The sequence below is a fragment of the Puma concolor genome, chromosome E4, assembly GCF_028749965.1.
Source record: "Puma concolor isolate L17-30 chromosome E4, mPumCon1.1.hap2, whole genome shotgun sequence".
In the NCBI taxonomy this organism is placed as follows: Eukaryota; Metazoa; Chordata; class Mammalia; order Carnivora; family Felidae; genus Puma; species Puma concolor.
The window spans coordinates 42,784,901-42,812,421 of record NC_141683.1 but is presented as its reverse complement, the minus strand read 5'-3'; the positions used below and the strand labels follow the sequence as shown (position 1 = coordinate 42,812,421).

Below are 27,521 nucleotides of genomic sequence, written 5' to 3'. Positions count from 1 at the left end.
ACGAAAGATCATCAGTACTCTTACCATTCATCACTATCCCAGCCACTATTTTGAAATATCTTCTCCATGAACAGATATGTATGTGCATGTGCTGTACAGAATTGGGATCATTATCTATGTGTGTAAAGTTTATATTTTTATGTAACATTCTGTTAAGAGTACATAACATTACTATATATCCTCTTAATATCATGATTTTAAGGGCTTGATAGTGTTCTCTCATGTGAATGTTCTGGAATTTATTTTGTTTTCATATTACTTGGAATTTACATTATTTTTTCAAACTTTTGCTACTTTAAGCCATGCTAGAACAATTTTGCCCTTGCATTTTTTATTCATAAATCTGACTCTTAAGAAAAAGTCAAAGATTATGGAATATTTACAGTTTTATTTTTTTTTTTTAAATTTTTTTTCCACGTTTTTTATTTATTTTTGGGACAGAGAGAGGCAGAGCATGAACAGGGGAGGGGCAGAGAGAGAGGGAGACACAGAATCGGAAGCAGGCTCCAGGCACCGAGCCATCAGCCCAGAGCCTGACGCGGGGCTCGAACTCACGGACCGCGAGATCGTGACCTGGCTGAAGTCGGACGCTTAACCGACTGCGCCACCCAGGCGCCCCGGAATATTTACAGTTTTAAAAGGGAACTTTGAAAAACATTTAAAAGAGAACCAAACTATAGCTAGCAATTACTGAATACTTACTATGTTCTATAATAAGCTGTGTGGATTATCTCTCTTAACATTTACAACCACAGGGCAGGTAACATTTTTATTCTCAGTTTTAAAATGGAGAAATAAGGCTAAAGAAGGAAACTGTCCATGGACACAAAGGAAGTTAGTGGCAGAGCTAGGATTAGAGCCCAGGTCTCAGGCTTAAACTTTTAACTGCTACAATAACCTGTCTCAGTGTTCTCAATGAGTTGGCGAATATAAAAGTACTAATCAGGGGCGCCTGGGTGGCGCAGTCGGTTAAGCGTCCGACTTCAGCCAGGTCACGATCTCGCGGTCCAGGAGTTCGAGCCCCGCGTCAGGCTCTGGGCTGATGGCTCAGAGCCTGGAGCCTGCTTCCGATTCTGTGTCTCCCTCTCTCTCTGCCCCTCCCCCGTTCATGCTCTGTCTCTCTCTGTCCCAAAAATAAATAAACGTTTGAAAAAAAAAAAAAATTTAAAAGTACTAATCAAAAGTAAGGAATTAACCCAAATCAAATTTTATCATAACCCAAATGCCTATATTTCCTGAAAAGAAGGGGAGAACCATAACAATGCCAGACACATACCGATTTTTCTAGTTCACTATTTCCTATGACTATTTGGAAATTATTATATTAAAAGATCACCAAATACTATGTACAATGAGAAGCCTACAGGCAACTTATACCTAGTTAATATTCTATAGAAATCTGCAACAAACAAATGCACTACAAGAATTACCATTTTACATATTTTTACAATTCTTACACTATGAAAATGACTAAATCTTTAAAAAAAATTTTTTAATGTTTTTTATTTATTTTTGAGAGGCAGAGAGAGACAGAGCATGAGAGGGGGAGGGGCAGAGAGAGAGGGAGACACAGAATCCAAAGCAGTCTCCAGGCTCTAAGCTGTCAGCACACAGCCTGACGCGAGGCTCAAATCCACGAACTGTGAGATCGTGACCTGAGCTATGGTTGGATGCTCAACCAACTGAGTCATCCATGCACCCTTAGATCCATCTTTGAACAGTCCATTTTCTCTTGAAAACTACAATTAATTCCCATTACCATTTAATGAACAAAATTTCAATTATTTTCTAACCAGTCATCCCTATGATATCTAAATTCAATTTCCTATTGAATTTGAATGAGTGAAGTGAGTGGGTGGGAGCTTTTTCTAATTATTAAAGCTCTTCTACTTATACTGCTTTAAAACTGTCAGCAATTCATTTTTTTAATGCTGTATTTCAAAGTTTAATACAAAGATACAAAAATTTCTTTCTTTTTTTGAAAAATAACAAAGAGAAATTATCTGTTTGGAACTCAATTAGTAAGATTCCCTTCTTTCTCTTAAATCCAAAAACTGATTCGTAGTTTCTTTTTTTTTTAATTTTTAAAAAAATATTTATTTTTGAGAGAGACAGAGAGAGAAAGTATGTGAGCAGGGGCGGGGCAGAGAGAGGGAGACAGAATCCGAAGCAGGCTCCAGGCTCCGAGCTGTCAGCACAGAGCCCAAGGTGGGGCTGGAACCTAAGCTGTGAGATCATGACCTGAGCTGAAGTTGGTCGCCCAACCCACTGGGCCACCCAGGCGCTCCTGATTTGTAGTTTCTAACAAGAATTTGGTTAAATGAGGAATGGAAGGACCAAGAGAAGGAACAAGAGAAATTCCTTAAAATTTGCTTTTTTTTGGGTGCCTGGGTGGCTCTGTCAGTTAAGTGTCCGACTTTGGCTCAGGTCATGATCTCACAATTGGTGAGTTCGAGCCCCACATCGGGCTCTGCACTGACAGTAAGGAAGGAGACTGCTTAGAATTCTTGCTCTCTCCTCTCTCTCTGCCCCTGCTGGTGCTTCCTCTCTCTCAAAATAAACAGACAGATAGAAAGATACATAGATAAATAGATAAATAAATACCAAAAAATAAAGGAATAAAATTTGCTTTTTTTCCCTTTTGAGTTGAGCATTTGTAGCTTCAGTCTCAAAAACTATATATGGCATCATGACTCTTTGGTCACCATTTTTGGAGGCAAATTTATTTGATAACAAATAAAACCTGTATTAAACAGGGTTATGAATAAAACTTCTGTTAAAGGGAATTATGAAATAGTAAATTTGTAGTTCACTGCTCACTGCTTCAATTTTTTTTTCACTCCAAAATAAGAAATAAAGGGCAAAAGAATATAAACATGTAATGTAAGAACACAAAATAAAACCTTACTTATTGATGATTTTTTTTCCCCCTGAAAGAACTTCCTCCCTCTGGAACAAATGTTTTTGTAGTTTTAACCCATGTAAGCCTTATTTACCACAATTTACCTTCGAATTACAATTTCACTGAAAGGTTTTAAAAACTGCTAGAAATACTTAACAGTAATTCACTTATAAGTACAATGACAATTTCTTTAAAATTTTTTTGAAATTATATCCCATTCCTTTAAGTTTACATCTCAAGCCTGAGCCACAAACGTAATAGTTTACTTACCTCTTACTTAGAATTATATTTGACAATTAAACGTACCCAACACATGCCTACTGCATGTCAGCTATGCACCAGATTCAGTGTTCCTTTCCTTAACGACATCAGAAAAGTAATACAATTTACCGAAACTATCCTCATTCCTCCAAATTTTAATTTCATTCCTTTCCATTAGCACCAAGTTGTACAGAAAACATCTGTTATATACCTATATAATGTTTTCTCAAAATTCAAATTTTTGCCTTATTGATCTCATAGCATTAGGATATGTCTACAGTACCAACAAATGCAATCTTCCCAGATATTAAGATAAAAATATTAAATTGCAACCTACTAAATACAGGCAGAAGGGCATGATGACAAGGACTGTGAACCTGGAGACAGAAAATTTAAGTTCTCTCAGTTCCATTAATGGTAAAGCTATACAACCACAGTGAGTTAAACTCTCTGTACCTCAGGGATATTTTGTTTTCTCATTTTTTTCTATTTTCTTTTAGATTTCAAGGGTTTATTATCTCCTTGAAGATTATGATAACGCCATTAAAAAAATGATGAAATGGTAAAACCCGCAGTACTATTTTACATTAAAAGTTCGGAAAAGGGGGCATATATTTGAAAGCAGTATCAGGTGGCACTTGATCTGAATTTTTGAAGTTGAGGAAAAATCTAGAAGTTACAGAGAATAGAAGAGATATAGGGATGCCTGGGTGGCTCAGTTGGTTAGGCTAATCCAGCTCTGGATTTCGGCTCAGGTCACTATCTCACGGTTTTTGTGAGTTCGAGCCCCACACTGGGCTCTGCGCTGACAGTGGGCCTGCTCAGGATTCTCTCTCTCTCTGCCCCTTCCCCTCTCGCTCTTGTGCACTCTCTCTCTCTCAAAATAGATGAATAAACACTAAAGAGAGAGAGAGAGAGAGAGAGAGAGAGAGAGATTGATTAAAAAATAAGAGACACACTTTGCAAAAGGACCTGGAACTGAATAATGAAATCAGCACAGTATATGTTAGGAGATTAGCTGGAGCTGATGCAAATGTAAAGATCATTTAGAATTTGATGGATTATATACATTGTGGCTGCAAAAAAATGGTTTTGAGGCCAGACTGCCTAGGTTCAAATCCTAGCTCTGCTACTTACCAGCTGAGTGCTTGTACAAGGTCTAATTCTTTCCACTATTCCTAGACAGAAGCAATAAAACAATGGAAAGAGAAAGGACTATACCAATGCAGTGATCTATTTATCTATTATCTTGAGTATATTGTGGTGTCCAGTTGTTTGCCTATCTCTCCATAGACTACACATTCTTTGGCTAGTTAAAAATCTCCCTGAAAGCTGTTTCTCTACAATGCATTCTGTTATCACTGAAATAATTTTAGAGTTCAAAATACCTAAGATATTCCAAGGTATAAAGCTCATCTTAGAGATGCCTATGTTAAAAACCTAGAATAGAAGCATGACCAATGTCACGTTAATGCCACGGATTCCCATTACAACATTTAACAGAAAAAAATACTCACAAAAATGTATTTTTTTTTAAAAGCACATTTATGCTAAATACCCCTTTTTAGAACTTAAAATAATCATAGCTTAGATCACTGGTCTCTAAAGTGGGATGACTGAAATTGTGCAAAGTAATCACATGGGGTGGGCAAGAAAATATTAGATTATCTATTTGTACATTTTATTCAAACAAAAATTAAGCTTTACTAATATGTAAATTGCAAATAAATAGTTAGTACCCTTACTTGGTCCATAGTCTGTCTGACAGTCATGTTTACTTTCAGTATGTGAGGTATTCTAAGAGAAAGTGGGAATTCTACAACACAGAGAATTCAACAACAACAACAAAAATAAAAACAAAAACAAACAAAAAAAAACCTGGTTCATTCATTCAAGTCCATGCTGAGGTTTAGTAAGTACCTTAGTAAAAAAGTTTGTGGACTATGTTATAAAATGTCAAATTACCCTCCAAAATGCATAAGCAGACTGAAAATATTCCTGCTAGCATTCAATCAAATAAAGTGAATTACCAACTGGGAAAGAAAGAAAGAAGTTGGATCTCTCCTTCACACCTTATACCAAAATAAATTCTAAATAGATCAAAGAGTAACCATAAAAAGTGAAACTACAGAAATGCTAGAAGAAAATACAGAAGTTTTAAGTGTCTCAAATCATAAAAGTTCTATAAATGCAACTACATAAAAACAAAATCATTTTCTAAATGATACAAACATCATCACAAGTCAAAACCTAAACCACAAATTGGACAAAAGTATACATAACTCATATAACAAGACCTAATTCCCTTAACATATGAAGAGCTTCTCTAATAATTTTTTTAAGCTTATTTATTTGAGAGAGAGAGAGAGAGAGAGAGAGAGAGAGAGAGGAAGAGAGAGAGAAGAGCTGAAGAGGGGCAGAGAGAGAGGGAGTGAGAAGCCCAAGTAGACCCCAGGCTGTCGGTGCAGAGCCCAATGCAGGGCTCAAACCCATGACATGAGATCGTGACCTGAGCCAAAATCAAGAGTTGAATGCTTAACCAACAGAGCCATCCAGGTGTCCCTCTGATAATTAACCCATTCTTTATATACCTAGTGAGCAAAGACAAACTCTACCAGTATGTGTTAATGAAGGAGTGAAGGAAAGCAGCACCCATACATTCCTGTTAAGAGCATTAAAAAACAACTCTATGGATGGCAATTTAGCAATTTTCATTTCTAGCAAATTATCCTAGAGATACCTACACAAGTATAAAACAACATATGTAAAATAGTCATTACAGCATTGTTTGTAATATCAAAAGACTGAAAAGAGCCTAAATGCCCATTATAGTAAGACTAAATAAATAACAGGAAACTTGTATAATGTAATACCACGCAGCATTTTTTTAAACAAAGGAGCGGTTGGAATACTTACAGAATAATCTCCAAAATATGGGCCCCTGGGTAGCTCAGTCGGATAAGCGTCCGACTTCAGCTCAGGTCATGATCTCACAGTTCAGGCCATGATCTCACAGTCTGTGAGTTTGAGCCCCACGTCGGCTCTGTGCTGCAGCTCAGACCCTGGAGCCTGCTTCAGATTATGTGTCCCCCAATCTCTCTGTCCCTCCCCTGCTCACATTCTTTCTCTCAAAAATAAATGTAAAAAAAAAAATTTTAATAAAAAAATAAAATAAGTTGCAAAATATTGTGTAAAACAAATGAAAAAAATTCTAAGAAACTTGTGCAGTAATGCCTTAGGGACACCCAGCCACATAGCGAGGGAAAACAGATGGAAGGAAGACTTTCACTATACACTTTTGTATATTTTGCATTTTTACACAATCTATATATATTTTCTACTGAAAAACCTAATTGATATATCAAAAAACATTACTGCAAAAAAAAAAAAATGCAAAGCCATCAACAGAATATCTTAACAACATAATCACAAGCAAACAACCTGAAAAAAGTGGAGCAAGCATTTACATTCCTAATATAAGGTCACAATCAGTCACACTTTGAAGCAAAATTAGAAATGATCTAATCCAGATCTGACAAATTTGACTAATGAAATTCAAAAAATAGTAATAAGGCTATCTGAAATACATCCATTATCATCAACAACAAAATCTGCCTTACGTATTTATTGTGATGTGTACTTTCTAGCTAATGACAGTGTACTTTCTAGCTAATGACAGTATGAAGCTATCAAGATTAACAGGGCATTTAACAACTAAGTATCTAAACATGGAGATAAACCTTTATGAATTTGTCAGCAATGACTTAAAGTCCAAAGATATTCCAAGTATTTGATAAAATTTTAGAAAGCATAATGAAAAATGTTTAGAAACTGCTTTTGTAACTTCTTCATAGCTACAAAGAGCCACATACCACTGAGGAAATGGATTCCTTCTGCCATGGAAAGAAAAATGCTAGAATGATGCACAGAAAATGTATGGAAACAAAAACACAATTACTTTTCATCATATACTACTGGAAAACACGTAAAAAACATTACTGATGGCTTGAAGAAATAAAAAGAAGAAATTATACAATGTTGGCTATTTGCTTGAATAAAAAACAGATTTTCTAATATGTCTCAGCTTATGAAATTGCCATATTTTATTTTAATGGGGAAATACAAGAACAATTTTTGGTGATACACTAAAAACATGTACTGGAGAAGATACATTCTTTTATTTTAATGGGGAAATACAAGAACAATTTTTCGTGATACACTAAAAACATGTACTGGAGAAGATACATTCTTTAAGTTTCTATAAACATAATATTTCTTTATTAAGATTCTGCAAAAGGTATAATTTAGGCAACTATTAAATCATGCCCTGATGCAATATTTTTGGTTAGTGCATTAGTTTTAAAACATTAAAATGAAACATATAATTTGGTAAGTTCAGAACTGGCTATTAAAATTCAGCAAAATAGGGGCACCTGGGTGGCTCAGGTGGTTAATCGTCTTGACTCTGGATTTCAGCTCAGGTCATGATCTCACGGTTCATGAAATCCAGGCCTGTGTCAGGCTCCACGCTAGCAGTGCAGAGCCTGCTTGGGATTCTCTCTCTCTCCCTCTCTCTCTCTCTGCCCTTCCCCCCACTTGCTCTCTAAGTAAATAAATAAAAAGCTTAGCAATACAGATAATATAATTAAATATAAATATAAATAATATTTCAGCAGTTGTTCATTTACTACCTTAGCACAACTCTTTTGATTTTGTGTATCATGTTATTCAAACCCTTTATTTAAACTGATGTAGTTATTTAACTATCCAGATGTTTACATCTTAATTTCCAATCCTAAGAGTAAGCTCATTTGGAGTAAGAATTTTGGAATTCCCTCTTTTGCCTAGAATTTGTTGATTTCATTCTTAAATTCTGGGATACAGAATACTTTTATTTAAAAAAATACTTTTTAGGGGCGCTAGGTGGCTCAGTCAGTTGAGCGTCCAACACTTGATTTTGGCTCAGGTCATGATCTCACAGTTCGTGAGATTGAGCCCCAGTCTGGCTCTGCACTGACCGCGTGAAGCCTGCTTGGGATTTTCTCTTTCCTCTCTCTCTGTCCCTCTCATGCTAAGGAAATAAATAAACATTTTTGAAAAAAAAAACTAATAAAAACAGTAACATAGTTTTACATATGTTAACTAAGAAATACACATATACCACAGTAAACATGGCACTGTACCTTAAAAAGATCTTAAGTTTGCTTGTAGAAATGGTTGTCTGAAAGGCGTTTATGAATTATTGTGAAGAGGGCTAGCCATATAAAATCAGGGAAAGTTTATACCAGATGTGAATGGGTATGGCACATAACACAAGTGGTAAAATAAGGTAAATGGTAAATGTTTGAGGTGTGCACATGTGTGTTTTTTGTGTCTTTCTACAGAGCTTGGTTTAGTTGGGTATAATATTCTGAGTTTACCTAGTGTTTCTTAAGGGTGAAACTACACATAAATAAACACAAAATTCATGTTGGGGTCTATCTGTTCCCTAATACAGTAATTGTATTGGAACAAACTCATGTTTTCAAATCATGTGTTACATGTTTCAAATCATGCGAACTAATTATATTTAGAAACTAACATCTGGATACTCAGTGTGCTCATTGCTATTGGAGTTTTGATTCCCATTCCCTCTTAGTACACAAAACTAATGCATGTATGCATACATACCCATGTATGACATCAGCCTATGTATGTGGAAAACTATGAGCTCATCGTAATATCTCCAATGCCAGCCCAACACCATACAGTTTATTCTAGCTTCATCCTTCTCCATATCTGTAATTTCCTCCCCTAAAAGAAGCCTGGCTCCTATTACCTTCAACATATTTAGTTATTTGATCAAGCCTCTGTGTGTAACCAACATGACTGCAGTGACCCACTCCCACCCATGCAGGTGCCTTCCTCATCCCATTCAGGTTCCAATACTGTACACTGGGCTTTTGGAGTAAATTACTAGGTGCAGGAGAGTAATGGGGAGAGTAATGGGGAAGAGAGAGGAAGAGAAAACAAAAAATGTTTGTTTGTTTTTTAAAAAAGGAGACATGAAAAATTTTGAAGGAGAAGAGCCCACTGTTACAAAGTTATTTTAAAATATAAGAAAGGAGAAGAATACAGGCAGACTTTGGTTCCACATCAGTAAGTACTTTTCTGCAATATAAAGCAGTTTCATCCTTTATAAAACATGATACTGTGGAAAATTTCAAACATACACAAAACTAGAGAGAACAGAAATGAGCTCTCATAGACATGTCAATTAGCAGGAATAAAACAAACATATTGGACACAGGCAAAGAAACTATTAATCAAAGTAAATGATGCTAACTTTTCCACAAGAGGTCATTTATACAGTAAGACACAGTAGGACCCAGGGCTCTACTCTCCTTATGGAACTCATATTCTATAGGAAGGATAAACAAGACATTAAATAAACTAAGGTACTTTCAGATTGTTTTAATGGCTATGAAGAAAATGAAACCAGGTAATATGATATTGTAACAAGTGCAGGGAAGGTGACATTAGAATGAGTGGTTTGAGAACATGTCTGTGAAGAGGTGGCATTTGAGTTGAAATCTGAATGACAAGGAGGAGCTAGCCTGGCAAAAACGTGAGGACAAGTGTAATAGAAAATGCAAAGGCTCTAACGAAAGTTAGACATGTTTGAGGACATACAGGTTTTAGTGGTGGGAAACAGTACTGTAAGAGAACTATAAGAACAATAGTTGTGAAAGCTGAAGAAATAAAGTGCAACTTAAAATACATATTCACCCATGTGTCAAACATTTATAGGAATGTACATTTAGCACTGTGCTAAGACTACACTAAAAGTGGAAGACATTTCCTACTCTCAGCCAAAATACAGTATGTTGATTTTATAGACCTACATCACACTGATAACAGTACAAGATGATATATAATTAAGTGATAAAATATTACATTACTACCAAAAAAGAGGAAAATTAGTTCCTCTTGGATTATTCATTAGCAATGCCACTGAAGTGACAATTCTAATATTTTCAGCACTGACTTTATAAAGATGATTACCTTAACAAGTACTTTCTAATTATTCTTTTTTTCTTTTTTCCAAAAGAGTTGTAACTATGATTTGTTGAGTATCTACATTATGCTAGAGTCCTGAACTGCCAGAATGCCATTACCATTTTGTACAGAGCAAAGTTAGGCTCAAAGTGATTTGCCGAAAGTCAACCAAGTGGCTGAGTTATGATTCAAATTCAGATTCCACTACTAACACAGTGTCCTTTCTACATAATTATCCTGGGCTTTTTTTCTTTCCTATTTTTTTAATGTTTATTTATTTATTTTGAGAGAGAGCGAGCACACGTGTGTTCAAGGGTAAGCTCTCAGAAAAGATAAAGGTAAAAATAGGGAGATGCCAATATTATCTAATGCTTTATGGCAAACTTCCTATCCAAATAATTTTAACATCTACAATGAAACCATGCCAAATGAACCACCAAATTCAGACATATAATTTACATGAGAGAGTGAGACTAAATAATCCTTTAAAAAATTCAGTCATCTAACCCAACTACTATCCTTTATTTTGTCACGTTTCTTCTGATCTTATTTATAACCAAAGTTCCTTTTCCATCCACTGCATCTTCTGCCAGCCAAGGTTAGCATTCAAGTCTGCAAGTAAGTATGAATTAATACAATAAACATTCAACTTTCACTTGAAGGTTCAATCTTATTTTCTCTCATACTCATACTATCTCCTTCCTCTTTTTCCATTACTAAGTGTCACAGACGATACTATCATTACATTGGTTTCTATATTTATAAGGATCCCAGCTCATATCCCCAGACTTATGGGCGACACATTTATTCCCCTTAGACATTAACTCTTCCTTTCTCCTTCCTCCATGATGGAAACAAATTTCAACAGTCTATATGAAAGATGAGCTCAACAACCCTTATACATTTAAAATTATAGACATGCTGATGAAATTTATTTCAGTGATTACTGCCATCTGCTTTTTCTATTTTACAGGAAAGAGGGTCTGCCACTGCAAATTGAACTATTGGTTCATTTAAATTATTCTACCTCTGAAAGTAACCTATATTTAATTTTCTAGGAAATGTATAAAGCATCAATACATTGTTGTACAATGTTATTGTACATCAATACAATAACTATAATATTATGGAAGAATACACAAAATTTCAAAACGCTATCAGCAGGTTTGGCTGTTTTATAAGTAAATCTTGCTTTCCTTACAAAGTAAATCTACTAATATAAAATATGTCTTAAATTTTTAAACAGTGGCAGATAAAAGATATGGATTAAAAGAAGCTTCAAAGAAATAGCTTCAGTTTTCTGTAAAAATTAGAAACTTACATTTTCTAATACATTCCATTCCAAGTATTATTTATTAGGTACTAATATGAAAGGCATCTTTTGAATGACAGGCCTTATTAGAAAAGCTATACCAAAGAGTTCCTCTATTTACTAACAGCATGAAAATTTGGTCATAACGATCTCAAATTAAGGAAATTACTAATGATCAGACAAAAAATACATAAATGAATAAGGTATGCCTGTAACTTGTAGGTTAACAATTATAAAAAATACAGGCATACGGATCAGAAATAAAAAAAATAATAGTTTTTAATCACAGACAACATAATGTGTATGTACTATATCCTCAGAAATCTACAAAAGCAGTGCTATTACTAATAAGTTAACGAGGTTTTGGATTATAAGGACAATATACAAAATTCAATTGTATTTCAACATTCTAGCAATAATTATTCTAGAATAGTATCATCTATGATAGCATCGAAAGTATGAAATGCTTAGGGACAGACTGAGCAAAATATGTGCAAGATCTATACATAAAAGTGTGGAAAACAGAAACTATTTGGAAAACTAAAAATGTTAAAAAAGACAAAGTAAACAAGACTTAAATAAGTGGAGAAATACTACATGTTCATGAACTACAATGTTCAACATTGTTAATGTGTCAATTCTCACCAAAATGATCTGTGGATTTAATGCAGTCCCAATCAAAATCCCAGCAGGGTCTTTTTGGGGTTTTGTTTGTTTTTACAAAATTTGACAGGATTTTAAAATTTATTTGCAAATGCAATAAACCTAGAATAGCCAAACAATTTTGAAAATGAAGAAAAAAACTGAAGATTTACACTGTCCAATTTCAAGACTTACTATGAAGCAATAGTAATGAAAACCAGCGTAAGGATAAACCCTGTGGAGTGTAACACAGAGCACAGAAAGAGGTCGGCATATGTATGGTCACTTGGTTTTCTACAAAGATGCCAACATAATTCAATCCTTCCTGTATATATTTGCAAACATACGTGAGAAGGAAACACTATTACTCTATGTTATTCTTCTGGAAGTAATAGGATTAGAACGTGTAAAGGCTTACTTTTCCCTGATTAGTAACTATTAAATCCACATAGAAAGGTATCTCACTGTTTCATTTTCTCTATGTTTAGCAATTAGTTCCTCTCCTTTGGGAGCTGGAAAGCAATCAGCTATGCACCACAGAAATACAGCTGGCTTTTCTTTTATTTAATATAGATGAAGGTAGGGGAAGTGAGTATACTCTGAATGCATAAGAAAAAAAACCCTGTCAAACAGGAGCTTTAAAAAATGTTTTATTCTAGATCAAAAATGAGAAGAAAAATCAAAATGACAGAAAATATAATGCTGTTAAAGAATCCATAATATATCTTTGGAATGAAAGAAAATCAGCTTGTGACTGTAACCAGTGTCAAAATGTGTTGTTGTTTTTTAAAAATAAGATCATTTCCTTATTAAACTGGATTGGAGACAAAGGGGAAAAAGAACAAAAAGTTTCAAAATAAAAGGAAAAATTTAAATTACTCCTATTTCTTGGAAAAACATTTTCAAGAAAATTTTGACAAGTATTATGATTCACAGGAGCTTTCCAATATTTAATAAACATTATATTTGTTATGCCTATAATGTCCCTCTTTGAAACAGAATTGAGTATTGGTATTTTTAGACATGAGAGCTCCCAGCAATGGAATTCAAAAGAATATACTATTCCCTCAAATCTTCATTTGTCCTTTTTAACTAAGATCTGTTTTTAATATAGGGATGAAAGTGACAATACTAAAGAATATAACAGCCTTGAAGTTAAAGCCAGTGTTAAGAGTTTTTTCTTTCACCAACCCTGATTACATTAAGTAGGGTAGATATTTTTATTTTCTTTAAAAAGGCCAAAGGGGAGAAAAGGAGAGGAGAAAGGAGTACTTAATGAATGCCGTTCTGTGCAAGACACAGAGGTGTTCTGCTGAATGTTTAACAATCAGCCCTTGGGTGTGTGTGTGTGTGTGTGTGTGTGTGTGTGTGTGCATGAAATGTGTGTTTATTATAAATATTGAAGGCTATAGGAAATAATTTAAAAATTATAATAATATATACAATAGTCTTTATTGTAAATTTCATAAAGCCAGCTTACTCTCACAGAATGCTCTTCTGATTTCGCCAAACTCATGAGAAGCCAACTGAGGGTTGCAACTGATGGAGTGTAATTCCAATCTAAATGTTATTTGATATTTTCATTTAAAGAATTAAAAGGAAAGTGAAACAACAATGATGTATGTCATAACCTCATTCGTTCATCAGTGATATCAGCAACTTCTTTGCTGAATTAGATAATACACGCATACCTTGGAGATATTGATGGTTTGGATCCAGACCACTGCAATAAAACAAATACTGCAAAAAAGTGAGTCAAATGAATGTTTTGCTTTCCCAGTGCATATAAAAGTTATGTTTAGGGGTGCCTGGGTGGCTCAGTCAAATAAGTGTCTGACTTCGGCTCAGGTCATGATCTTTCTGCTCATGAGTTCAAGTTCAGATGTCTGCACAGAGCCTAGAGCCTGCTTTGGATTCTGTGTCTCCCTCTCTGCCCCTCCCCCACTCTCGCAAGTGCGCTTTCTCTAAAATAAACATTAAAAAATTTAAAAAGTTATGTTTATACTACACTGTAGTCCACTAAATGTGCAATAGCATAATGTCTTTTAAAAACCCAATATACATACATCTTAGTTAAAAAATACTTTATGGGGCACCTAGGTGGCTCAATTAGTTAAGCGTCTGACTCTCGATTTTGGCTCAGGTCATGATCTCATGGTTGTTGAGATCGAGCCATGCGTTGGGCTCTGAGCTGAGCATGGAGCCTGCTTGAGATTTTCATTCTCCTTCTCTCTCTCCCCACCCCGCCCCTGCTCACGCTCCTTCTGTCTCTCTTAAAATAAATAAACATTTTTTAAAGTACTTTATATGCTGGGGAACCTGGGTGGCTTAGTCAGTTAAGCATCCAACTTTGGCTCAGCTCAGAGCCTAGAGCCTGGAGCCTGCTTCGGATTCTGTGACTCTCTCTCTCTCTCTCTCTCTGCCCTTCCCCCACTTGTGCGCTCTCTCTCTCAAAGATAAATTAATTAATTAAAAAATATATGCTAAAAAATGTTAAACATAAGTTGAGCTTTCAGCAAATGGTATCTTTTTGCCGATAGAGGATCTTGCCTCAGTGTTGACAGTTGCTGACTGATCAGGATGGTAGTTGCTGAAGGTTGGGATGCTCAGGCAAATTTTTTTTTAGGCCAATTAAACTAATTTTATTCAGAGTAAGTTTATATATTCAATTACAATATTAACACTCTCTAGAGAGATTTTCTAGAGACAATAAATGTAAAATTTAAGAGGTAGAAATCTATTTAGTCTTTTATAGACCACATATTACAGAACTTGCAAATGAAAATTTACACATATAGAAATGATGACAATACTTAAAGGGTGAGGATTTCCATACTGAAACCCGTAAGATGTCATATTTTAAACACACATGTTTCAAAAAGGGAGAAACTTTTTTTTTTTTCTGGTGCAAAAAAGGTGATTTTATTAAAGCATGGGGACAGGACCCATAGGCAGAGGCTGGTAATAAATTTGGGAGCTGGGGAAGGTAAAATCAAAAAAGGGAGAAACTTTTAATAATTTAGCACAAAATCAAATTACATAGGTGGTACATCCCAGAAAAGACTACTTTAAACATGGATACCTGGATCAAAATTCGTTTGGTAGCTTTTAATCAAAAATGCAACATGCTTTTATGTAAAATATAAAGCACTTTTAAATGTTTCTAGAAAAGTCTCTTTGTTACAGTTAAAGTACTAACTTCATCATCTGTGCTCAGCCTCACCTATACACACACAACATGAAATCAGGTGCCAACAAAATCCTGAAGGCAGGTTCTCTTAGTTGATGGACACTTAGGTTGGAAACAAGAGCCCTTCGTTGGCAAGCATTAAGAAGAAATAGTGTCAAAACCTGGCTAATCACTTATGAAAACTAAATACTGACATCCCTTTATTTCCTTTATCTTCCATATGCTTTAAACTCTTATGACTGACTGTTTCGAGTGAGGTTTCATGGTGAGATTTCTCATGTCTACTGAGAGAGCCCTGGGTTGTGTTGTACTTGCTGCGGTGAACCCATGAGCATCTCTGTTTGACTTTCTCTGAGCTGTTTGCGAATTTTCTGTTAAGGGGTTTGGGAAGAGTGTGTCTGTGTTCAGTCTTCTAAGATTGCATCTAGCAGCCCCTGTTTTTTGCACTGGGGTAACTGCTATTTGAATTTTTTAACTGCAGCATTTGTACTGTTGCTCTAATAAAGTTTAGTTTGTTTTAACAGCCATGAACAGGGATGGTTATTGTTAACTGTTCTATAACCATTGTAAAAAGTTTTATAGGAGATTTAAAGTTTTTTTTTTAAATGCTTATTTATTTTGAGAGAGAGAGAGAGAGAGAGAGAGCACGCACACATGATCAGGGGGAGGGGCAGGGGCAGAGAGGGAGAGAGAGAATCCCAAGTAGGCTCCCTGCTGTCCGTGCAGAGCCCACCATGGGGCTCAATACCATAAACCACGAGATCATGACCTGAGCTGAAATCAAGACATCATCATTATCCTGTGTTCAACCTCACCCATACACACACAATGTGAAATCAGATGCCAACAAAATTCTCTTCATCTTTTGACAAAATAACCTCTGCTTCACAATATCAAGACTTTAATTATCCAGTCATCTCTGCAGCCCATGGAGGGTCTTTTAACTATACATTCATAATCACACACACATGCAAAACCAAACCTTCAGTGTTCTGCCATAAGAGCGACACCTTACAAAGGAACCTCTTTTAACCAATATTTTCTTGTCCAATCTCAAATTCATTCTGCACAGAGCAACAGAAACTATTTAAACGCCAAAAAGAGTAAGAGGAAGAACTGGAGGGAAAGGCACATGTGCCATTTGCAAACCCTTAAGCTTTGTGAAGAGTGATCCAAGAATCATCTCTTCTTTCTAATCCAAAAGTCTCCATGCTCGTTCAATATCAGAAGTCCTGGAAAAAGCACAGAAGTGTTTCACTGCTCTGAAATTATATTCTAGTGTCTCACTGAGAGAAAACAGCTGGCCAACACATCAGGCCATGTAGTGGTCCTGATTAGAATTGTCTTTGTCTCTCTCCATACAGCCTCTGTAAGAGATTCAATTCTTTTTCCTATCTCCAGGCTTTACTGGAAATTTCAGCTGATTATACAATTCAGAACCCAGAAGATTAGGACTAAGAGTCTTTCTTGAGGTGCCTGGTTGGCTCAGTCAGTTGAGCATCTGACTTCAGCTCAAGTCATGATCTTGCAGTTCGTGGGTTCAAGCTCCGTGTCAGGCTCTGTGTGGACAGCTCAGAGCCTGGAGCCTGCTTTGGATTCTGTGTCTCCTTCTCTCTCTGCCCACCCCCCACCCCCGCACTTGTGCTCTGTCTCTCTCTCTCTGTCTCTCAAATATAAATAAACATTAAAAAAATGTTTTAAAAAAGTCTTTCTCATCTTCATTATTCTGACAATAGCAGCATCACCCTGATACTGTCTGTCCTGAAACACTCTCTCAAGTGGTGCTGACTTGCCCTTCAATGGTCTCCTTCATCTGGATCTGGTTGATCTTTATTAGAAAAACCCTGAACTCCCCAGTGAACATGAATGCGTCCCCATCTTTCACCTCCTTCCTTTTGGGACTTTTAACCAGAACTTGTGCTTTGCCACAGGCCAAGGACTCTAAAGCTCTTCTCAGTTCACTGTCTTCTAACCCTGTGGACTTTTTTTTATTTCTTCAAGGGTGAATGGATCCCCTTCATGGAACATGAGAACCACCAGCATATGGAAGAGGGACACATGGAACTCCTTTTCTTCCTTTTTTTTTTTTTTTTTATTTAAAAAAAAAAATTTTTTTTTTTCAACGTTTATTTATTTTTGGGACAGAGAGAGACAGAGCATGAACGGGCGAGGGGCAGAGAGAGAGGGAGACACGGAATCGGAAACAGGCTCCAGGCTCTGAGCCATCAGCCCAGAGCCCGACATGGGGCTCGAACTCACGGACCGCGAGATCGTGACCTGGCTGAAGTCGGACGCTCAACCGACTGCGCCACCCAGGCGCCCCTCCTTTTCTTCCTTAAACTCTGCTTTTAAAACAGCATGACCTGGGGTGTCTAGGTGGCTCAGCTGGTTATGTGTCCGACTCTTGGTTTTGACTCAGGTTGTGAGATCAAGCCCCACATTGGGTTCTGTGCTGACAATGGGGAGCCTGCTCGGGATTCTCTTTCTGCTCCTCCTCATGTTTTCTCTCTCAAAATAAATAAATAAACTTTAAAAAAAAGTGCCCCAATTTAGTTTGTCACTGAAGTTTTCAACCATTGTGCTTTCCGAGATAAAATGTCTTAAATATTTCCTGAAGTTTAACCATTTCTGGAGTTAAATGCACTTCCATAGATGAGTGTATTGCCCAGGATCCTATCACAAGTACATTCACTGTTAGACCTATAGAGCATGGGTCATTTTTATTGTGCACATACTGCTTGAAATGAACCATGAGGTCCTTGGAGACCTCCATGTCCTTGAATATGCCTTCTAGCTTGCTGGTGAAAGCAGCATCACGCTCATGCTTTAGTTTTGACAACATAGATTTTTCAGCATCTACTGAGGCACTCTTCCCCACAAGGAGTCTTTTTTGCTGAATCTTTTTCATAAAATGCTTCAACGCATTTGAATGAACCTGAATATTATCATGACCTTGTTAAGAATCCTCTCCAGCTCTTCATCTATTGCTTCTTTAACACTCACTCTTAATTTTGAACCAACAAGCTTTGCTATCAATTCTGCAGGCTTATTTGGCCTCTTATTGATAAATGTTTCAAAGGAGTCCTTCATCAAGTTGAAGAACTTCTCATTTCTCTGAAAACACACTTCTATCACATTGCCCATCAGATCCTTAAAATCCATCAGTTCCTGTCTATGTCTAGGTCTATGTCTTTTTCGGGACTGATGACAACTGTTGTCCCAAAAGTCTGGATGTACTTGCTCCAGTGCGGCGGCAGGATTTGCTGCCTGCCCTTCATGTGGCTGAACAGCTGGTACATCTGAATGAGGTCAGGCACTCTGTTCTCATCAAGCAGGTGGTCAAGCCCTTTCTGTAGAATTGCTGTTAAATGTACTCCTAATAGCAGTTTCTCCACATAAGCAATCAGTGGTTTCTGTGCGCTGTGGTCTAAATACATGATTACTTGGTCTCCTTCTTCCTCTAAACACTTAGTGACATGGTTAAGATATTCTGGAACCTCTCTTTCTTGCATTAATCTGTGGCTTTCTGCATCATATAAACAGTTAGTTTCTGCCAAGCCAAAAATTTCAAATGGATCTTAATATACCTGAAGGTCAGAGAGCATACTCAGCTGAGTTCTCAGTAAATTTCAATCCACTGCTTCAATGTTCCTTTCTCATTAAATTAATAGCAAATTTCCATCAATACTTTTACTCAGATGCATTTTTATCACTAATGATCTGCTTTCTAAAAAGTTCCAACCCCATATTCCAGACAGAAGGAAGTGGGGAACTCAGAAATACAAAAATGCAATCCAAAAACAGGAAAATACTTCTGATAATGATCATTTGTCTGCAATGATCTTGCCAGCACACGTTAATCTTCTTTAAAAATAAAACACTATCTAGGCTTCTCTAAACTGAAGGATCTGTGCTTGGACATGATCTTCACAGACCTGGCGCAGCTGTTTGTAGAGTGTTGAAGAAACTTTCTGAGAACAGGTATTTTCAACATCCTGGTAGAGCTCTTCCAGGTTGCATCTGATGGAGGTATCACGCTGTATGGTTTTCACTACCTCATGATGCTTCTGCCAGGTATTCTGAGCGCAGCTATCAGGCAATTTAGGTCTGTCTCAGAAATTTTTGATCACTAGTTTCTTGGAGGGGCCACCACCCCTAGGTTGGAGGTGATGGCCATGGCGAGGAATGCAGGCTTGGTGAGGCTGTTGGTGTGCCCAATGAGTGCCAAGAGGTTGCCCTCTCTGGGGGTATCATTGGCCAGGAATGCAGCCAGGAAGCAGTGGCTTCCACCACACCCTGCTGGCTGCCCAACCACCACCTCCCAGCCAGCTCAGACAATTATTTTTTTTTTAATGTTTATTTTTGAGAGACAGAGCGTGAGTGGGGGAGGGACAGAGAGAGAGAGGGAGACACAGAATCAGAAGCAGGCTCCAGGCTCTGAGTTGTCAGCACAGAACCTGACACAGGGCTCAAACCCACCAACCCTGAGATCATGACCTGAGGCAAAGTCCAATGCTTAACCGACTGAGCCACCCAGGCTCAGACAATCCTTAAAATAAGAAGACAACAATGAAATTTGCTGCATTAATTGACCCTTCCTTTAACAAATGATTCTTCTGTAGCATATGATGCATTTTACCCACAGGAGGACTTTCAAAATTGGAGTCAATCTTCCCAAACCTTGCCACTGTTTTTTATCAACTATGCTTATGTAATATTCTAAACCCCCCCCTTTTTTTTGTCATTTCAACAAAATTCACAGCATCTTCACCAGGAGTAGATTCCATCTCAAGAAACCACTGTCTTTGCTCATCCATGAGAAGTAACTCTTCATCCATTAAAGTTTTATCATGAAATTGCAGTAATTCAAACATAATAATGAAAAAGTTCAAAATATCACAAAAATTATCAAGATGTGACACAGAGACATGAAGTGAGCAAATGCTATTGGAAAAAAATAGTGCCAATAAAATTACTGGATTCAGGGGCGCCTGGGTGGCGCAGTCGGTTAAGCGTCTGACTTCAGCCAGGTCACAATCTCACGGTCTGTGAGTTCGAGCCCCGCGTCAGGCTCTGGGCTGATGGCTCAGAGCCTGGAGCCTGTTTCTGATTCTGTGTCTCCCTCTCTCTCTGCCCCTCCCCCGTTCATGCTCTGTCTCTCTCTGTCCCAAAAAATAAATAAACGTTGAAAAAAAAAATTAAAAAAAAAAAATTACTGGATTCAGGGTCACCACAAAGCTTCAATTTGTAAAAAAACACAGTATCTGTGAAGCTCAATAAAATGAAGTGCAATAAAACGAGGTATGCCTGTAGTTTACAATATTTCATCAACTTCTGAGTTACTAACAATAACAAGCAACAGACCCAACAAACTTTTAAGTTTAATCTGCTTTATTGGTATTTTTCTATCACTTTGTTAAATCTAGACAACCATCAAAACAATAAATCAGTATTTTTCATAAATAAATCAAAAAAATAAAATAATACCAATTTCTGTGGTATAAATACTATCATGCAGATTTCAAGGTACCAATGTAAATGCACTGAACACAGAGTTGGGAAGAGGTATGCAACAGCACATCATTATATGGTATTTCACCATACAGACATAATAGACATATTGTACGATGTAGCCAAATAATTAGGACGTGACCGGTTCAGCATTATTTTTGCTTTTAACATAATTTAGTTTGTATCATTTAATTTTTAATGATGGCTGTGTTTAACAATCAGCTCATAAGATCTCTAAAGTTTTAACAACTGGCTCTTATGAAGGGGTGCAAGCCAGTTCCAGTACACTACTGGCTGGATCTCATGTAAATGCTTCACAAACAAGGGAACTAAAACTTAGCAGTGATTTGTTTAGGATCACATAGTAGGTAAACAGTAACTCTCCGATTCAAGGTGATATATGACTGACTCTAAATTTGTGCTGTATCATACTAGGTTATCAAAGATATAATTTATACCAAACCTCATTAAAATTCATATAAGGATGTTTTTCTTTGCAAATGTTTAAGCGGAAACCTGTTTCTGTTGTGCTTTTGATTTCAAAGAACAGACACTCTAATCACTTTACATAAGGGAGAGTTTGCTGCATGGACACAGGGTTTTGGTCAAAAAGCCAGGGACCCATCCACAGAAATCTTAACAGAGATGTACTCCTTGGGAAGTAGAAAGCCACAGCAACCGTGGGATTGGCCAGTCTTATCTCTTAATGGCTATAAAATCTCTATTTTTCCGTGTACATGTGTTTACTCCATACACACATTATCTCATTGTTTCTGACCTGCAGATTTCAAAGTCAGAATAATATTTCTGTAATGTCTCATATTTAATTAGCAATAAAGCCTTCCCTATTAACTTATTAAAAAAAACTTCACTATCCAAATTTAAGATAACTTATTCATTATCTACTGAATGACAGTAAGTGCTAAAGAAACAATAAATAATCCCTATACTTAAGAACCCTAAAATTCTAACAATGAAGACAAACTTCATTATTAAATAATGGGTTGATCTGTATGGGCTAAAAAGTAAAAAGAAACAATCCACTACCAAATGAATGGATAAGAGCTTTCAACAATAGCTCTTACTTTCTTTTTATGGGATAATTTTTAACATTTTCTGAAAACCAGTGCTTACCCTGATAGGCAGTGAAGATAAAAGTTGTTCATAGGCAGCTACAATAATCCACTGAGGCAAAAATGTTACAATTACTAGTATTCTTAAAAAAAAAAAAAAAAAGTATACCAATTTCTAAGTTTTGGATTCAGGCAATGTAATTATATAATATTTAGATTCCTTGATCAGATCTATCTACTAAATAGGTTGTAAGTGAAGACAGAGTTGTTGCAAATATTAAATAAGCATGTACTGATTATTCATAATTAAGAACAAAAGGTCACTTGTCATAAAAATAATACAATTAGATTTCAATTTAAGTGAACTATAAAAATCATGAAGCTGATTTCAATCATGCTACATAAAATAAATGTAATTTTAAGTCAGTTCGAAAGATGGGCATGTTATATACAAGGCAACAAATTTTTAAAAATTTTTTTTAATGTTTATTTATTTTTGAGAGAGAAACACAGAGTGTGAGCAGGGGAGGGGTAGAGAGAGAGGGTGACACAGAATCTGAAGCAGGCTGCAGGCTCTGAGCTGTCAGCACAGAGCCTGATGTGGCACTCGAACTCACAAACCATGAGATCATGACCTGAGTCGAAGTCGGACACTCAACCAACTAAGCCACCCACGCTCCCCATAAGGCAACAAATTTTTAAGTAATTCCTGTACTCATGTCCCTCACCACCCCTCCCAAAAAAATTCCCCTTTCAGGGGTTAATGAAGCTTACCCAAAGAAATGTATTAAAGAATAGCTCGGTTCTAGCAAGATCTAGTTTTTGTTTGTTTAGAGGGGAAGAAAACAGTTTTTTAAGTGTCCTATTAAAAAAAACAAGCAATCAAGGTTTTGGTTTTGAGTAAGATGTAAGCATATGCCATCTGTCTCTCCCACTGAATTCATCTGTAAAACCTAAACAGAACGCATGCAGCAGTTATTTGAAGGCTCTGCAAAGTAAATAGGATCAGACAGTTTGCCGGAAAAAACCAGAATTTGAAGTAGCAGCAAAGCAGCCATCAGTTTGGCAATTTTTTCCTTATTGATAACCATTGGCCTAGACTCAATGACACTCCCAAACCCAAAAGTGGCCATCAGCGCAGACAGACTGAGCTCCAAACAGCCTGTAAATCCGACTTGAGGAAAAGAAAAGGGATCTCTTAACACTCAGTGGAGAGAATCTCTCTTTTTTTTCTTTTATCCATTTTCTTACACCCTAGACCCTAAGAAATTCTGTGGTAGTGGTGGCAATGACAATGGTAAGAACAGGGACTTGCAGAGGCTAAAACACTAAGGTAGGGAAGGATTTCAGCTCAGGTCATGATCTCACAGTTCATGAGATCAAGCTCCATGCTGACAGCACAGAGCCTTCTTGGGATTCTCTCTCTGTCCCTCCCCCCCCTCGAGCTCATTCTCTCACTCTCCCAAAATAAATAAACAAACAACAACAAAACCCAAAAGGAAACAATCAAGTATAAATATAACAAAATATACATAGATCTGTAGCTTTAAAACTATAAACCATTGATGAAATATATAAAAAAAGACCTAAATAGAGACACTTACCACAAGTCATAGATCGGAACACTAAACAGTAAAGGGGTCAACTTTCCCTAAATTGATCCATAGACTTAACATACTTCCAAATCAATATGCCAGGGGGATTTTTTTGTACATATAGATAAACTGAGTCTAAACTTTATATGGAAAAGCAAAAGAACTAGAAAAACCATTAAATTTCTGAAGAAGAACAATAAGGTCAGAGAAAGCACAGTATCTGATTGTAAGACATTGTCCATAGTACGGTATTGGTAAAAGGACAAACAGCAACATAACGCAATAAAACAGGACAGAGTCCAGAAATAGACCCTCAAAAATATGGCCCATTGATTCTTGACAAAGGTGCAAAGACAATTCAAAAGAGAAAGTAGAGTCTTCCAGCAAATTATATTAGAACAAGTGAACATCCATATGTAAGAAAATGAACTGGTCTAAAGCTCACACCTTCTATAAAAATTAACTCAAATGAGATGACAGAACTAAATGTAAAACTGCAAAACTTTTAGAAGAAAATAAAGGAGAAAATCTTTGTGACCAGAAGTTAGGCACAGAGTTCCTAGAGATGACACCAAAGTGAAAAAACTGAAAAATTGGAATTCACCAAAATTAAAAACTTTTGCTATGCAAAAGAACACTGTTAAAAGAATGACAAGACAAGCTACAGACTGAGAGAAGTATCTGCAGTGCACATAATCAACAAAGGACTTATATTCAGAATACATAAGGAACTTTCAGCACTCAACAGGAAGGATACAGACAGCACAAATAAAAAATGGACAGAAGACTAGGAAACAGAGATGGCAAATGAAAAGATGCTCAATACCATTAGCCACGAGAGAAATGCAAAATAAAAACCACAGTGATGAAAATGTTCTGAACTTAAGATTGTGGTGATGCTTGCACAACTCTGAATACCTAAAAACATCAAAATTGTTCACTTTGCATTATTTTGTGTTCTGTAAATTATAATGAAGACTCTAAAAAAGAACTACAATGAGATACCATTTATTTATACACATATTAGAATGGCTAAAATAAAAAAAAAATACCATATCAAGTGTTGGTGAGGATGCAGAACAAACGGAACTCCTATGTTGCCAACGGAAATACAAAAGAGCCGCTCTGGAAAACAGTTGGGCAGTTTCTTACAAAGCTAAACCAGACTTAACAAATGACCCAGCAATCCCACTCCTGAGTATCTACAGAAATAAAAAACTTATATTCACTCAAAAACCTATAATAAAAGGAATGAGTTATTGTTAAAGTAACAACTTGCATGAATCTCACAGGACTTACACTGTATGAAAGAAGCCAGTATCAAAAAGTTACATACATATTATTCTATTTATGTAGAATAAACTATATACATGGGAAAAAGACAAAAAAACAAAACTATAGAGATGGGAAACAGGGGTTATGTGTAGGAAGAGAGTGGGACTGCAAAGAGACAGCTCAAGGATTCTGGGGTGACAGAACTACACTGTACCCTGATTGTGGTGGTGACTACACAGATTGAAACATATGTTAAAATTCATAGAACTATACACCCCCAAAAAGTAAACCTTACTGTATGTTTTAATGTTTACTTATTTTTGAAAGAGGGAAGGAGAGCACAAACAGGGAGGGGAAGGGACAGAGAGAGAGGGAGACACAGAATCTGAAGCAGGCTCCAGGCTCCCAGCTGTCATCACAGAGCCTGAGGTAGGGCTTGAACCCACGAACTAGGAGATCATGACTTGAGCCGAAGTCGGATGCTTAACTGACTGAGCCACCCAGGTGCCCCATCCTTACTGTATGTTAACTTAAAAAATAAAATCTAAAATGTCAACAATCAAATAACAGTATCAATTTATATTATCATGATTGCAAGAGGCCATTTCCCAGCAAGGAGAGACATGAAACAAAAAGGAAGAATATAATTTTTAACAAATCATTTGTTTTATAAAATGCCATTTTAGGTTATAAGCTGAATTTCCTCCAGTCTTACCAGCCTGTAAGTGTATTAGTGATAACACCCATGTTTACAACCGGTTGCCCTTACTTGTATAATATCTCATATCTCCTTTCAGTCTCCACTCCCCCTGGACCCCAGTTATTTGTGAGAGGTTTTCTTAACATCCTGTTCTTATTTCGTTAATGTCTGATTCTTATAGTCACTTAAGGGAAGTACTTCACTATTGCTAATGCTGACTTTCCAAATCTGAAAATCCTTAAAATAAAAATATGTTTCTTTAGTCCTCAATACATAAGAGACATGCTAGGTTCTTGCAGAGGTGAGGAGAATGCCCTGTCACTATAGTTACTTCAGGTTCCTTGAATGTGCCATGCTCTCAACTCTAGATCCTGATAAAGGTTCTTCCCTCGACTTGAAAAACTTCCCCACCTTTATCCTAGCTCATTTATCCTCCAAATGTTAGCGTTAAAACTTTAATACCTTAGACAACATTCTCTGATCCTCTCAGATTTTGTTAAATTCCCTTGTCATATTAGTCTATAGCACTCTGTATTTCTTCTTCACAATGCTTACATACTTTTAATTACTTATTCAAACTCACTGTTGAGTTATAGACTCTATGAGGATAGGGCAAGTATCTATTTTGTTCATTGCTATGTCTAGTATATGGTAGGCACACATGACTGACTGGTTCCTGTATATCTTGAGAGGTAATGATCTATCCCTGGAAGTGTGAAGACTGCATGACCATCTCAGTCATAATGCAAAAGGGATTCATGCAAGGGATGGGAGGTGAAACTAGAAGACCTTCAAAATCCTCTGAAACATCTTACAATAGTGTGAATTACAAAATTTCACCTAATAAGAATACAATGGAACATATACTAAAACTATTCTGAACCCCACGGGTGCCTGGGTGGCTCAGTCAGTTGAGCATCCAGTTCTTGATTTTGGTTCAAATCATGATCCCAGGGTCGTGGGATCAAGCCTCGCATTAGGCTCTATGCTGAGCCTACTTAGCATTCTTTCTCTCCTGCCCCTCTCCCTAACTTGGGCTCTCTCTCCCTAAAATTAAAAAAAAAAAAAATTAAAATTAAAATTAAACTATTCTGACCATAATTTATTCTTTACTACCTTATTTATAAATCAATTTTTAAAACTGCAATGCCTCAGAGTTATTAACAGTTAAGATAACTAATATAAATTAATGTAATTAATATCATTATATTGTAGATGAAGGTAATCATTAAGAGGGAGTTCAAGTGAAGAGAATGTCAGCTGACCAGCTCTCACCACTTGATCAGTCAATAAAATATTTAATAACTATAGATAAATCAAAGACTTCAAGCTTTGGTTAGACATAGTATTAGCACTAAATATACCTAAGAGTAATGTTTGAAATAAAAATTCTGAACAATATTTAAAAATTTAAAGGCCTAAGCTCAATCTTGTCTACCCAAATGAATTAACAGATGCTGCCTGTTTTTGTTTGCAATACATACCATTTCAAAAAATTAATTATTTAGCTAATATTTTCTTTCTTATGAAATCTGGTGTTAATTGGAAATCAATTTTTCTTAAGTTTAAACAAGTTAAATGTCTAGAGAGCCACAATGTAATACCCAAATCTGTTTCAAATTATTTAAAAAGACACTATTTGATCACTTTTCAAATAGACTTGGACTATTAAATACAGAACAGATACATTCTGTCTTACAATATGTATTTCTGAATTCAAGTGGGTTTTTGCAATTCAACAGACATTATTCAATAAAGTCACACTAAAAACATATTGAGATCAAATCTCCCTTATGAGTAATCAAGGGACCTAAATTGCATCTCTGTCATTCCTCACTGGCTCATTACCAACAAGGATCTCAAGATCCTTAACTAGTAACATCTACAAAAACCAAATAAATAAAAGTTACAAGTTTCCAGTAAAGGTCACATTCTAAGGTTTACCTTCTTTGTGCTTCAACTTCCCTTCTAACAGAGAGGGGCACTGCTGATTAAATAATTTTTTGTTTATTTATTTATTTA

The 27,521-nt window shown here is 36.3% G+C and overlaps 1 protein-coding gene and 1 pseudogene across 3 annotated transcripts in view; both read right to left on the bottom strand.

Moving 5' to 3' along the window:
* The window catches only part of XPR1 (xenotropic and polytropic retrovirus receptor 1), a 219,836-nt gene that overhangs the window by 103,654 nt on the left and 88,661 nt on the right, over positions 1-27,521 (bottom strand). The gene's annotated exons all lie outside the window — the stretch shown is intronic.
* LOC112857757 (cullin-4A-like) lies at positions 12,198-19,465 on the bottom strand (annotated as a pseudogene).